Genomic DNA, 17,066 nt, shown 5'->3' on the forward strand with positions numbered 1-17,066 from the left:
GAAGTTATGTAGCCATGATTCAGCTTCCTTTTATAAAAGTGGGAGAGTGGAGTGTAGACCATGTAAATAGATCTGCTGCCCAAACTGATAGCTTCTCAGGCAGGTTGCCTAAGACCATGACCTTTCCAACCTGATAATCCTGGTATATCTGCCTTCCCCTGGAATATCTTAACAATAAAACTGTGGGCAGGTGTGCTGAGGACTTAGGGAAGCAGGACAAAACTGTTGTTATTCACTCAGATGTATGTTTGTTTTTGTATCAAAAGCCTCAAATTATTTTATTTCTTTGTGCTCTAAAATGGTTTTTCCAAATATTTTCTTGCACAATTTTAAATCAATATATACATTTATATACACATGCACATATATGACTGTGTAAATTATTTTGTTTTAAATAATTCTGCAAATAGAAGAGGATCTCATTTTATTGGATACTCAGTTTATACAATTTTTGGAATCTCTGTTTAAGGAAAATAAGCAAAATGATATATACACAATTCAGTACCAAAGAATATTTTTATGAAAATGATCACAAAAAATACACATATACAAAGCTGACAACACAAATATCCAGAAAAAAAACACATTCCTTTTAATGTACTGTTTCTCATTCACCTCTAATAGTTTTAAAATACCTATTCTGGTAGCATGATTTTTTGATAATTTCATATGAGAATGATTTTTAATATCATTTCCACAAGGACAATAGTTTACTTATATAGTTGGTTGAAATTTATTTTTAAAAATTTTTTTATTTGGAGGTATAATGCAGAAGACTGCAAAATACTTACTATTTTTGTATTATTCAGGTTTTATCTTAATGAATAAGGATCATAAAATTTCTGTTTTCTGTGATTCTTATGAAAAATGTCTTTAAACACTATGGTACATTTTAATAGTTCTGGATTATCAAGTATATTCCTGACAAGAGAGAATTTCTGCTTAAAATGGAAACCAGTAGATATCTTCTGCCCAAATGTATATGGGCATCGTCAGTTCCATGATACAATCCTCCTCTAATGAGAAGGCTGTGACTGTTAGTGTATTGTGTATATATGATGAAAGAATTTCCCTCAAACCAGCTTCTGACTCCATGTGTTTCCAAGCTTTCCACAGATTTTCATTGCTGGATTCCATTGCACGCACTCACATTACTCTAGGACCTTTGCCTTGTAACAGCACTGGGGGAGTTGTCACGGTGAGTGGTAAGAATGTACTGGGAAGCTATTTTTACACTAGAATGGCTAGTAATAACAGCTTTCTACCAAGCGAGTTAGAATTGTTTAAATTTATCTCACTAAACCCAAGCTAAATGTATCACCAATTCAATTCCCTCTGCATCACAAAACTTCCAAGGCCACTTTCAATTCACATATACAGAGTTTTTGAGAGCAGTTAAGTAGAATCAGAATGTGACTGGGGTATTAATCAATGGCGTTTAAGAGTAGCATATTGTTAAAAACTGAAGAAGCATATATGGTCTCAGAAACATTTTGTTTGGGAGACTGTCATTCTTTGGGATACTGTCAATCTCCTGGGAAAAAGAATGCAAACAACTGATCTTGAGATTAAGACTCATCAGTTCCATGATACGATCCTCATCTAATTGAGAAGACTGTGATTTTTTAGCATATTGTGTATAATGATACTTTTCAATAGAAATTTAAGAATTTACTTTTAACATATCAAAAAGAACCTAAATATGATATTTGTTACCACCATCATTTATTTTAAAATATATGAACAAACTTCTCTTTAAGAGAAACTTGTTTTAAAGAATACATTTGTACTGTTTATTGTTCCCTTTGAAAGATTTTTTCTTAAAAGGAATGAATCTTAGAGAAATATATGTACTATGTGGCATTACTTTTTTGAATACTCTAATACTTATTATAAATAAAAATGTATACAAAAAGTATATATATTTAAATTTTATTCATTATAAGTTTTCTATTATTTTAAGTCCTTATGGTATAGTAAAACGATTATGATTTCAAACTAAAATTATTCCAGCTATTATTTGTCTATGACTGATCATAGCAAATATGTAACTTATTTTGACAAATATTGCACTTTATAAATATATTTTTCAATGAAAGGGTTTTTTTCAGGAATCACTAAATGACATTGACTCATTAGAAGGAGATATTCTTCAATTTTTAATGTCTTTCTACTTTTTCCTATTTACACAAATCTTCATATTGACACTAAGATGATAATAGAAGAAACTGGATTATACCAGTGACAATGGGTGAACTTCATAAAGTTGTATGCTATTTATTACAGAGTGACCTATTGTCCAGTTATTCCACATAATATCCCTACATCTCTCAGTGATGAGGACACTTCCTGAGAAATGCATCATTGGACAATTCATGAAGTACACTTACACCAACTAAGGGAGCGGTTCCACCAGCAGGGGTATATCCCCTGGGTTCAGTGTCACAGATGCACATTGCCACTCATCCTCCACTGAAACAACGGTGTGCAGCATGAGACTGCATTTCAACTCAATTACGTTCTCTTTCAATTTCACCAAAATCTTCCAGTTGGAAAGATTATGTTTTCCAGCCATTTAAGTCATGCAATCTCAGTTTCTGTTTTCTTCTAAATAGATTTTTTTTTTAAACAAAAAAGAGAAACAAACAAGAAGAAGCAAAGTAAAAAGTTTCTTTCAAGACCTTCCAGTGCCTTTGGTAGTTAAGTAATATACCAGTTAAGTAATTATACTAGTTTCTCTTAAAGGTAATCTTTTATGGAACTAACAGCCATCAACACAACTTCAGTAAATGCCGTATATTTTAGGAATTTTATAATACCTTCTTTTATGATAGTTTAGGGATAAATATAATGAAAAGACTGAGACATTAAACAAAATCTATCATCACCCTTACCACCTCACTCTATAATACGTTTGAATTCTAGCATCTAAATTATCACATTACCAATATCATGCTTTCCCTTTGCAGAAACACATATAAGAATGAGTCATTAATCTTTACTACCATTTTAACATAATTTCCCTATAAAAGGGCATTTGTAGACATCAAATTTTATACCAGACTTTGTTTGACACCTTTAACCTTTTTTACACCTCACATGTTAGATTTGGGATGGTGGACAATTATATCTGTCTCATATTTTAAGAAAAAAAATTAATTGTAAAATGTCGGGGAAAAATGAATGGTAGGAATTGAAATTGTCAGCGTATTCTAAAGCAGAACAAGTTAAGGAAGAGTATAAATCAAAAATTCTGATCTCAGAATGAAACTGTATTCATCCTCTGAAAAGCCCCCTCCTACCTATTTTGAATGCTCTGTGTATTATTTCCTTTACACGGTCTGAGTCATAAGCTGAAGCAAAGGGCACTCTGAACTCAGAAATCTCTCCCAAACCTTTGCACACAAATAACTTACTTGACTTGGGCCTCACTGAACACACTCAGGTCCTGTGATAAGGACACAATGAGAAATGAATTTTCAGGTAACTTTGTCAGTGTTCAGGCAACTTAGAGTACATCTACATTATACCCCGATGGTATAAGTGGTTTGTATGCCTGGGTATATGATGTAACCTATTCCTCCAAGGTTACAAACCTACACAGAAGTTTACTGTACTGAACACTATAGGCAACTGTAATTATGATATCAGTGTGTGTGAACATATTTAAACATACAGTAAGATGCAGTAAAACGATAATATAAAAATAAAAAATGGTGCACCTTTATAGGACACTTACCAGGAATGGAGGTTGCCAGGTTGAAAGTGGCTCTAGCTGAGTGTGAGAATGTGAGGGCCTATATCAGAACCATAATTATTACAGACTTCATCAACACTGTACACTTTGATTACAATACATTGTAAGAAATATCTTTCCTCCTTAATAAAATAAGCCTAGTGTAGCATTTTTTACATCTTAGACTTGTAACTTGCCTTTTCATTTCCTTTTTCAAAAACACATAGCTTAAAACATGAGCACATTGTATTAGAGTACAAAATATTGTCATTCTTTGTGTCTGTATGAGCCCGTTTTACATCACTGAGACAAAATACCTGATACTTGCAAATAAGGGAGGACAGGCTGATCGTGGCTTCTGGTTTTAGAGGATCTGGTAACTGTTTGGCTACTCCAAGGCACAGACCTCATGCCGGAAGGGCCAGCAGAGGACCTTCACCTCACTCATGTCTATGGGAGCAGGGAGTGGAGAGGGCTGGGGGAAGGAGTGGGGCTAAATGTGTTCTACCAGACCACTTCCCCTGGGTCACTCACGTACACGCAGACGTGTGCTTCACTCATCTCTTACAGGTCCCTCAAGCCAGGCAAATCGAGAATGAAGAGTAGTCACCACAAGAATCTTATTCTATGCACTTTTTCCTATTTTTAATTATTTTAACTTTTAAAAATTGTGGTGAAATACTAAAGCACATTGGCCTAGACCTACACACAGGGAGAATTGTTAACGTCACCATCTTCGGCCTCCTCATCTCCTCCCATCGGAGGGTCCTCGGTGCAACAGCCCAAGCTGACATTTCCTAGGATAGCAGTGTCCTCCAGAATAACTCTCTCGAAGGACTTGTTTGAGCCTTTCCTGAGCATTTGCCACCTTTGCCAGAAATACAGTCTTGGGGATCGCCCAGCTTGTCTCTTTCATGCATCATGGATCTATTTGTAAGCACATAGTGTATCATGAATATTCTGCTCTACTAATGAAAATGTTTCAATGTTGAGTCCATGTTTTTAAACCTCTTGAGGAACTGGGGAGGTCTGCAAAACCTTCAGCTCAACCCTTCAATGTAAATTTTCTTTGAGGTTCTCCTTTTTCTTCTCCTGCAGTTTTCTCTTCTCTTGTATCTTGTTCAGCTGTGGGCTCAACAGGTAATAGAAAATATTCAGCAGTATTGTAAACTTATGAGACTACCATGGTACAGGTTATCTATAGATGAAAACATTATCAAGTAGAGTATGACTGTATATATGCATAATATTTACCGATGTAATAGTAAACATACACAAAAAAAGAAACAGAAGTACAAAAATGTAGAAAGAAAAAGCAATAAGAGAACAAGTTTAACATTCATTTTCAATAATTATAAGAAGGTATGTAAATTTATGGCCTATTTGTACAAATAGAATATTTACTAGACTAGAGGCTCTCAAACCCTGATGTACCTACAAATTATCTTAGTGTCTTATTAAAATTTAAATTGTGATTTCATTGGTATATAATAGAGCTGAGCTTCTACATTTTTAACAAGCATCCTAGTGATGCTGCTGTATTACAGATCTACAGATATACTATTAGTAGCAAGATACAAGATGATACTTCAACTTGGGATAATGTAATGTATAAATACATAAATATAAATATGTAGTATGTGCATATACATTATAGGTAGGGCTTCTAATGGGGAGTCTGAGTCAATGTACAGAATAAGCCTATTTATTATAAAATAAAATATCCTATTATGTGATTTAATGACATTCTGCCATCTACTATTTGAAGAGAGCATTAAGACAGACTTTTGTATCTAATGAGAGAGTCAAAATGACAAAAATATAGGTTTCTTCTATTTCTCTAAACAGGCAGATAACTACTGGTAAACTCTCTTCCATTTTCGTAACAAATAGATTTTTTATTAGATCAATTTCCTTAATGATTCTTTCAAACTACAGTATATCAAGCTAATTTTTATAGATATGAGAATTGATTTGCAACTCAATCCAAAACTCTATTTTAATAACAAGTATATTATAATATTTTCTTTCCCATTTTGATATTAAAAAGAAGTCAGTTTGCCACACCCTGCCGAGGTCCCCAGTCGGGAGGAACACAGGCCGAATCAGCAGCGCTGCAGACAGGCAGGTCTGTGCATGCCCTACCGAGGTCCTGAGTCACGGGGAAGACGCCAAATCACCCCGCTGCAGACAGGCAGTGTGAGACCTAACTAACTCCATTTTAAAGTTTGACTGCATCTTAAAATAAGACAGTGAAGTGGCCTTGACATAAATTCCACTTCATTGAAGTCAACTATTCCCCTAGTCTCCTTTGTGCCCATAAAATAATGATAAAATGTCCTTGCTGTGGGACAACAGATAAAAAGACACAGCTCCTAACTCAATCCTCTGTCTGCCCAGAAAACAGATGCTCCCGGGCCCATTATCTATAGAACATTCTGTCAATGTGCTGATTGTTCCTTTTTCCCATAAACTCTACATGTAGCCACCCCTCAACCCCCCATGCTTGCTAAATATCAACCAATCATGTAACTGCTAAATGGAACATCCCCAAACCTTGCAGTAGCCACAATAAAAACCCTGCTGATTTGGAATTCAGGGCTCTCAATACTGATCCGCTGCGTCAGTGACGGTTGAGTGCCCCTGCTCGAGCTTGAATAAATGACCCTCGTGTGTTTACATTGGAATCAGCTCCTTGTTGGTCTTTGGGGACTTCGTGATCTGGGCACAACAGTAGGTCTGCCCACACACTGCCGAGGTCCCCAGTCGCGCGGAACACACGCCAAATCAGCCTGCTGCAGACAGGTAGGTCTGTGCATGCCCTACCTAGGTCCTGAGTCACACGGAAGACACCGAATCACCCCACTGCAGACAGGCAGCCACCTGATTCCACATTACCAAGGCGCAGAGGACACCAGACCACCAGACCAAGGTACTGAGTCCCACTGTTCCCGGCCCAGAGGTAGGGGCTTCTGAGCCATTGTCTCACTGCTCCTGGCCCAGAGGAAGGGGTTTCCCGGCCACCATCCCTCAGGCTGCTCCCAGCCCACAGGAAACGGCTTTTGGGTCACCATCCCTACCGCTGCACCTGGCCCCTGTCCCACCTCACCCAGCTCAGAGGAGGTAATCCGTACAGGTGCTAACAGCCTCCCGCCCCAGTCAAAATGAGAAAACACATAAATAAGTCTCAAAACCAGACTTCCAGATCACCTACAGCAACCCCAAAGGGAAATGAGATGGAACCCTCTGATACTCAATCACCTGGACCCACTGAACTGGCAATAAAAGGGGATCTGGAAAAAACAAAATCAGAAATAATTTCTCAGATAACAGGAGAAATTGTGCCCTTAGTGCAAGACATGATTAATAAATCTAGAAAGGAGCTGAGGAACATGATGGAATCCCAACATAAAAAACAAATGGAATCCATAAAACAGATGCAAACAGATTTGCAGGACATGAAAAACTCCACTGAAAGCCTACACAGCAGAATGAGCCAATGTGAGGACAGAATTTCAGATACAGAAGATAAGATTGCAATTAGTGACCACGAAAAGAAAAATTGCTTCAAAATTATAAGGGAATATGAGAAATCAATCCAGCAGCTGCTAGATGATGCAAAAAAGAATAACATGAGACTGATTTGGAGTCAATGAAGAAACAGGAGAGAGTGCAGATGACATAAAAAAACTCTCCACAGAAATAATGGCAGAAGACTTCCCAAGCAGGGGAAAAGAGCTTGACATACAGATAAGTGAGGCATCTAGGACTCCAAATAGCCTTGATCAAATAAAATTCTACACAGAGGCATATAATTGTTAAGATTCCAGAAACTCAACAGAAGAACAAAGTTCTACAAGCAGTCAGAGAAAAGAAACAAATCACCTAAAGAGGAAAGCCCATCAGAATCACAGCAGACTTCTCAACACAAACCATCAAGGCAAGAAGAGCTTGGAATGACATATTCCAAGCCCTAAAAGAAAACAGCCTCCAACCAAGATTGATGTACCCTGCAAAACTATCTTTCAAAATGGATGGAGAAATAAGATACTTTCATGACAAAGAGCACCTTAGGAACTTGGTGAATACCAAACCAGCACTCCAAAGAATTTTACACAATATCCTAGGAACAGACATTGAGGATCACAACCCCAGGAAGCAAAGCAGAATGAGCCCATCTGGTATGACAAGAAATTAAATGTAAAGGGGGAGAACCCAACAAAAAGAAAAAGTCATGGCAATGACAAGTCAATACATTTCAGTTATAACCATCAATGTTAATGGTCACAATTCACCAATCAAACGAAATAGACTGGCAGAATGAGTCAAGAAGCAAAATCCAACAATATGCTGCATACAAGAAACACACTTAATTCAAAAAAAAAACCTCATAGACTGAAAGTTAAAGGGTGGAAAACAATACTGCATGCGACAGGAACACAAAAAAAAGCAGGAGTAGCTATCCTCTTGGCAGATCAAGTAGATTTCAAATCAACACTGATTAAGAGAGATGAAGAAGGACACTACATCCTTGTAAAGGGAAGAATCCAAGAGGAAGAGATGACAATCATAAATATCTATGCACCCAACCATATCAAACAAATACTAACGGACATAAAAAGCCATATATGCACTAATACAATTGCAGTGGGGGAACTCAACACCCCACTGTCACAAATAGATAGATCAACTAGACTAAAAATAAGTACTGAAATACTAGAACTCAATTGAACTCTTGAACAAATGAATTTAACAGATGTTTACAGAGTGTTCCACCCCATAAAATCAGAATACACATTCTTCTCAGCTGCACATGGGTCGTTCTCCAAAATAGACCACATACTCACACATAGAACATGTTTAAGTAGGTGCACAGGAATTGAAACTATCCCCTGTATATTATCAGACCATAGTGCGATGAAATTGGAGATCCATAGCAAAAGAAACTCAAAAAATTTCATAAACATGTGGAAATTGAACAACACACTTCTGAATAACCAATGGGTCACAGAGGAAATTAAAGAAGAAATCAGATAGTTCCTTCAATTAAATGACAATGACAATACAACATATCAGAATCTATGGGACACAATGAAAGCAGTCTTACGAGGGAAGTTCATAGCAGTGAATACTCATATTAGGAAAACAGAATGAGCCCAATTAAACAACCTGATGCTGAACCTCAAGCTTCTAGAAAAAGAAGAGCAAGACAACCCCAAAGCTCATACAAGGGAAGAAATTATAAAGATCAGAGGAGAAATCAATGCAATGGAGACAAAGGGAATGATACAAAAAATCAATGAAGCCAAGAGTTGGTTCTTTGAAAGAATCAACAAAATTGATAAACCTTTAGTCAACCTTGTCAGATAAAGGAAAGAAAAGGCCCAAATCCATGCAATTAGGAATGAAAAGGGTGAAACTACAACCGACCCAGCAGAAATACAGAGGATCATCAATACCTACTTCCAGAACCTATACGCCAATAAGATGGACAACACAGAAGAAATGGACAGATTCCTAGATACATATGAATTACCAAAGTTGAACAAAGAAGACCTAAAAATTCTGAACAACCCAATATCATCAAAGGAAATTGAAAATGTAATTAAAAACTTATCACCTAAGAAAAGCCCGGCCCCTGATGGCTTCACTGCTGAATTCTACAAGACATTTAGAGAGGAACTGCTGTCACTACTGTTTCAACTCTTCAATGAAATTGAAGGGGAAGCAATACTCCCAAATTCAATCCTGGAAGCAAGCATCATCTTGATCCCCAAAGCAGAGAAAGACCCAACTGAAAAAGAGAACTATAGGCCAATCTCACTAACAAACATAGATGCAAAAATCCTTAATAAGATACTGGCAAACAGAATGCAGAAGATCATCAAGAAGATCATACACCCTGATCAAGTGGGATTCATCCCAGGGATGCAGGAATGGTTCAATATATGAAAGTCAATTAATGTAATACACTATATCAATAGAGCCAAGGACAAAAACCATATGATTATCTCCATAGACGCAGAAAAAGCATTTGACAAAATCCAACATGCATTTATGATAAAAACCCTACAAAAAATTGGAATAGATGGTCTCTACCTCAAACTGAAAGAAGTCATCTATGAAAAACCAACAGCCAATATACCAAATGGTCAAAAACTGAAACCCTTCACACTAAAATCAGGAACAAGACAAGGATGTCCACTATCACCACTCTTGTTCAATATAGTTCTGGAAACATTAGCCACAGGAATTAGACAAGAGAAAGAAATCAAAGGAATAAAGATAGGAAATGAAGAAGTCAAATTGTCATTATTTGCAGATGACATGATACTCTATATAGAAGACCCAAGAACTCCACCAAAAGTCTTCTAGACTTAATAACCAAATTCAGTCAAGTAGCTGGTTACAAGGTCAACACACAAAAATCAACAGCTTTCCTCTATATGAATGACAGACTCACTGAGAGAGAAATAGGGCAAATAATTCCTTTCACAATAGCATCCAAAAAACTGAAATACCTAGGAATCATCCTAACAAAAGAAATCAAAGACCTCTTCTCTGAAAACTATGGCACTATGAAAAGAGAGATTGAAGATGATATCAGAAAATGTACAGACATCCCCTGCTCCTGGGTAGGAAGGATTAATATAGTGAAAATGGCCATACTTCCAAAACTGCTATATAGATTCAGTGCAATTCCAATTGAGATCCCAGCAGCACACTTCATAGACCTCGAGAAAACAATCCAATAATTCATTTGGAACAAGAAGAGACCCAGAATATCAATAGCAATTCTAGGTAACAGAGACATGGCAGGGGGTATCACAATCCCCAACCCGCAACTATACTACAAAGCTACTGTGATAAAAACAGCATGGTACTGGCAAAGAAACAGGCTTGAGGACCAGTGGAACAGATTAGAAGATGCAGAAACAACACCAGACACACTCAACCATCTCATCTTCGACAAAGGAGCCAAACACCCTCACTGGAGGAAAAATAGCCTCTTTAATAAATGGTGCTGGAAAAATTGGGCTTCAACTTGCCAAAGATTAAAACTAGACCTGTATCTCTCATCATGCACTAAACTAAAATCAAAATGGATTAAAGATCTAAATATTAAAATAGAAACTCTGAACCAGTTGGAACAGAGGTTAGGTAGAACTCTTGAAGACTTTGGTGTAGGAAAAGATTTTATGAACAAAACCTCAGTTGCCCATGAACTAGCACAAACAATCAACAAATGGGATCTCTTCTTATTAAAAGGCTTCTGAACAGCAAGAGAAATCACCAGCAGTGTGAAGAGACAATCCACAATGTGAGAAAAAATCTTCACCTGCTCTTCCTCAGACAAAGGTCTACTATCTCGAATCTATAAAGAACTTAAAAAGATCAGATCTCCCAAATTTAAAGACCCAATCCAAAAAGGGGCATCTGAAATGAACAGACATTTCTCAGACAAAGAAGTAGAAATAGCAAATAAATACATGAAAAAATGTTCAACATCACTGGTCATTCGAGAGATGTAAATGAAAACAACACTGAGACTCCACTTCACTCCAGAAAGAATGGCTGCTATCATGAAATCAACCAATAACAAATGCTGGCTGGGCTGTGGGGAAAGAGGAACCCTGCTCCACTGCTGGTGGGAGTGTAGACTGGTGCAAGCACTCTGGAAATCAGTATGGAGATACCTCAAAGAATTAGGACTGGAAGTCCCATTTGACCCTGCTATTCCACTGATAGGGATCTTCCCCAAAGAATTAAAAGAATCATACCACAGTGATATATGTGCACCCATGTTCATAGCAGCACAGTTTGTGATAGCTAAAACTTGGAAACAGCCCAAATGCCCATCAACTGGAGACTGGATAAAGAAAATGTGTTTTTTTTTGAAAATGGAGTATTACTCAGCCATTAGAAATGAGAAATTAGAGACATTTATAGCTAAGTGGATGCACATTGAGGCAATACTCTTAAGTGAAATAAATAAGACACACATGTGTAAATACCTAATAGTTTCTCTGGTGTGAGTAACTGAAAGTGTAAATAAGGACTAAATGTATAATAGGTCATGTGAAATAGGAAGAAAAGGGGCAAAGGGGAAGGAAGTGGGAGGGATAAGGGAAAGGATAGAAGGGAATGGGATTAATAGGAGAAAATGGAAAAATAGGAACAAACTCTTTGTAAATAGGGAGGAATGGAGGGGTTGAAGGGAGGGCTGTGCAAAGGTGAAAAACAAGAACCAAGAGAGACTATGTAAAGGTGCAAATTTCCAATGATGAATGTCATTATATTGTATACCTAAAATGTACCAATTATTAGAATGAATAATCTATAATGTAAAATAGGAAGAAAAGGTCCAAAGGGGTAGGGGTAATGGGAGGCGCAGGGGAAAGGAAAGAAGGGAAAGGAAAAAATGATGAGAAATGGAAAAAATGGAAATAAAGTCTTTGTAAATAGGGAAGGGTGGAGGGCGTGAAGGGAGGGCTAGGAATGGGGAAAAAATAAGAACCAAGATGCATTATGTAAAGGTACAATTCCCAATGAGAAATGTTATTGTGTTGTATACCTACAATGTACCAATAAAAGAATTTAATACAAAATAAATAAATAAATAAATACACAAAAACTCCAGGAAAAAAGAAAAAAAGAAGTCAGTTAATAAAGTTAGTCCTCAGGTATAACTAACATAACCATAATACAGTTATAAAGTAAATAAATTTTAAAATACAGTCATGTACTGATAAACCTCCTTTTGGTTAATGACTTCATATATATGATGGTATATACCATACAGGCTAGGTGTCTGGTAAGCTATACCATCTAAGTTTGTGTAAGTAAACTCTGTGGTGCTTGCACAGCTACAAAATCTTTTAATGATGTATTTCTCAGAATATATACAGATTATTAAACAACACATGACTGTATGATGAAAATAGTGGTTTTCAAAATATATTGTTTCAGATTACAAATTCTTGGTATGGAAAGTATAATGAACTAGGTAGTTTTTTGCATTGATGTATGCATGAGCAGCTCTGGTTACAAATATACAGATGAAGTTCTGTGTATCATCACACTAAAAAGCATGGTCAAGAGCATTGCTATTGGCGATTTTCTGACATATGCACTGTTTTTGATTTTCCAAATAAAACAAGGTACAGTCTACCATGATATACATGAAAGTTATATTTGTGGAAAAGAATATATCTCATACTGTTAAAAATCAGCTTATTTAGTAGTGGTTTTAGTTCAATGTTGCTTCTTGGCTCATATAGCTATATTTCTTTACATACCTGAATGTGAAAGGATATTTGAAAGTATTCAAAAGTTAAGATTACTTTTATTTTGTTCATTCTAAGATATCTAACAACCCTGGCCTCTAATCAATGAATATCGGCACAGTTACCTGCCTTGTTTTCTGACACCCATAAAGAAAAATATATTAGGGTTTTCTAAATTATTCTGCTTAGTGACACATCCTCACTGAGAAACTGCAAATCGGAACATTTTTACTGTATTATAATGACAATGCAAACACATAACTGCATATGAAATTTTCTTTAGTTTCACGTTACTTGTTTCTTTCATATTTTTTGTCATCAAAGACCAGGTATTTCAAGATTTAAAGCTCTATTTTTTTTATATTTTCTTAAAACACTTTTGCTTAACTAGCTTAACACCAAATTTTTTTTTTTAAACTCTATTTTATTTATTTATTTATTTATTTTTTTGGTACCAGGGATCGAACTCAGGTCCTTGTGCTTGTGCAGCAGGTGGCGAAACCACTGAGTTAAATCCCCAGCCCTTAACACCAAATGTATGGAGTCTCTTTCCCCCTTCTCTTGTGTAATGTCTCCTTTTTCTGATTCTTTTAATTTTCATTTTGGTTGCAACCAGTCCCTTTCATTGGATCTTTATTTGCTACCTGTTGTGAGGATATATTTTCTACTCCATGAGGATTGGTGTTTCTCAGTACATTTAGACTTTCTCTCTCTTCCTTTTCCATTTCCTCTCACAAATCACATTCATTCTCATGTTGTTGATACTTAGATTTGAAAATTCCTGTCTGTTTACCCCAGACTTATTATTTAAAGTAATGATAGGAACATTTTTACTTGGAAGGTTCCCTATTACCTCACATTTAACATAACTAAAAGAGAACTCTTACACTTTGGGAATTGAGCTATGTTATTGCTTGATGTTCACTAATGTATATTGTTTACCAGCTAAAGCTCTGAATCTAGATTTCCTGAGTCCTCTGGTGGCTCTACCTTTTATCAGATGTGTGGTCTTAAAAAAATCCATCTATCATGAGATAGTTCACATCATCTGAATTTAAAGAACCAAAGGCTCTCCTCCTGTTTTAGAAAGTTATTCACATAGATTCTGAAAATAAACTTGTATACATAATGATTAATTTGGGATTATTTATGACATTTTAATTTACAATTGGCTTGGTAAATAAAAATCCTATTCTTAGCCCATCTTCAGTTCACTGAGGCTGTCCTCAAGATTCATACTTATTATCTGAGCCCTTGAAATCTTCCTCTCAAGTTGCACGATGCAAATGTTACAACTTGGATTTTCCAGACAGAACCTACATTAGCCTGCCAGGGCCTAATTCCTAAATGATTTTGAACACTACAGATTAGTTCTGAGCCAGTTTACAGCTTTAGAAAGTCCATATCATAAAGAATGCTCGGTTTCATTCCAAATCCATTTGCATTTTATTTGTGCCTCAAAGGGAGAACAATCCAAACTGATTAGACTCCGCAGACGCTGTGCATAATGAAAAATTAATTGCATCAATCTTTTCACTGTAGTGGTCTTAACAACTCATTTTCAACTGGTCATTTTTCCACCTGCTCACCAGGGCCCAGGCAGCTGAGGCAAGCATATCTTTGACATTTACAGAATACCAATGAAGCTAAGGTCACCAGTAAATCTTATAGTGGGAGCTAAGAATCCAGAAACAGATATAAGGTCTTTGGATAGGGAAGAATGATTATGTTACAGCAGAGAATGAATACATGCTATGACAACCTATCTAGGGATGGTTTAAATTAACAAAACAGAAGGGAAAAGGTAAGTCCAAGTCACCAACAGCAAAGGTTAGGGTGAAGATGGAACAGAATGTGCTGCCCACAGTGGCAGTAGAGCAGCACTTTCATGTTGACATGACTGCAGGTGATCTGATGTGGCCAGCGGGGCAGTAGTAGCCCAATGAATATGCACCAAGCATGGCATCGTTTCTAAAATATGCTTTCTAGTTGCATTCCTTTGACACTATTCTTTATGTTCTTATTGAAACTATTCTTCAGTCAACATATAATGTTAATTCTTCAGCAAGTTTCTTTAGAATGTTCTGGGCTTTCATTCCAAAATAAACACTGACTTTTTTTCTTTTTTGCATTTTCTTGGCATTAACCCCCAAATCAACATATGGAAAATAACATATTCAAGGTAGTATCCAGGCTCTGATTAATTTCTGATGCTCACTATGTTCCCATAGGTCTTACTATTCAAAGTGAAGTCTACAAACCAATCACACAAGAGTTTGCTAAACATAAAGAATCTTAGATCCAGCCTCAAATTTACTGAAATATAATTTACATTTTAAGAAGACCATCGGTTTCCCTAAAGCTGCATTTCTCAATGTTCAGTGTGGTAATCCATAACTGAAAAGCTAGCTAAAATCTGGATTTCTAGCTCACCTCCAGACATTCTCATGCATTACATGCTATTATAGTACAATAAACATTTTAAATTTTTGAATATTTGTGTTTATACACTTGTATAGAAAACTCTTCAAAAAGTAAAATAATTTTGCTTACACAGTACCAAAGGAGTTTTCTTAGCTCATTAATTAATATAAGAAACAAAAAGGAATTAAAACAGTTTCAAATGGAATCCATGCCTGTGTAAAGGCAATTCATGATGCCGATATCACTTTGCTAATAGGTAAACAATTGATTTATTTCCTATGAAGTGTAAAAATATAACATTTTAAATAATATTTTTACAAGGTTTAACAGTCTCCTAAAGTCTTTTGGATAAGCATATTTCCGTTACTCTCATTAGCTTAAGAATTATAATTCTTAATAGCCCAGAAGGCACTCAAATATATATACCCTGTAGGATTTGAAAACCCTAAAGTATGGAGGAGGACATCAGTAATTTCATTTAGCAATGTCAAAGTCTTCTATAATGCTTTCTATAAATGCTAAAGGAAAATGTATTCACTACTTTTTCCCACCATCACATTTAACAATTCTAGATACAAAAACTATGTGGAGTAAAATCTAAAGAAAGGGAGAAAAAGAGATTTTAAAAATAAATGTGCACTTATCATTGCGGTCTCAAGTAACATCTATTTGCCTATGAATGCTCATTTATCTTTCTTTAGGATAGAGTAGTACTTCATTGTATATAAATAACACATTTTCCATAGCCATTCATCTGTGGATGGATATACAAGCTTTTCCCAAGGCTAGGTATTATAAATTGTGCTCTGTCCTTATAATATGATGACTTAAATGCTTTTAGGAAGATATCTACTTTTGGTTTATTTTCGTTCTTTGAAAAAAAAGTTTTTTCCTTTTAATTTTGTTTCTTCTTTTGTTTCTGCTTTGGTGTGGAGTGTTTTGTTTTGTTTTGGTTTTGGTTTACAACTTCTACTCTGAGTAATATTTGACCATTCTTTTAAGATCATCATACATAGTACATTAACGATTGTTAGCCTCTAATTATTGTTAGGGAATTTTGTTTTATTTTTTCATAGAAGTAAGAAGAGTTTTTAAATTTTGTGTATTCATATATACTTGTATTACATTAAAATTTAAAGAAAAAACATGTTAAGTGGGATTATATTAAACTTTAATATCAAAATGCACTCCATTCCTTTAGAATACAAAATGTCAGCATTCACCCAAGGAAAGTGGATACTTCCTCTTTCTAAATTGGAATTTAACTCCTTAGTCAAAGTAAATGTGTATGAATGAAACATTTTTAGACAGCTGAACTGCAATTTATCAAATTATGATATGCTTATAGGTGCTATAAAGTCTTTTAAGAAAATATCCATTTGTACCTTTTCCTATTTCAAATTATCAATTATTCATTTTAATCATTTTAATCCTTATTTGCAAAGGAATATAAACCAATATTATTTATGAAGTTCCCAGTATGACTTTCCTGCTCAGCAATTATATTCCTTTCTGCTTTATTGCAGAAATGAAACTAAAACAAAAATCCATAGATGAAAAATCCATTGCTTATATTAATTAAAACTTCAAGCTGTCAGTTTTTGTTGTTCTGGATTTTT

The sequence above is a fragment of the Heterocephalus glaber genome, unplaced genomic scaffold, assembly GCF_053883595.1.
Source record: "Heterocephalus glaber isolate CG9 unplaced genomic scaffold, H.glaber_assembly_v1.0 deba00001509, whole genome shotgun sequence".
Taxonomy (NCBI): Eukaryota; Metazoa; Chordata; class Mammalia; order Rodentia; family Bathyergidae; genus Heterocephalus; species Heterocephalus glaber.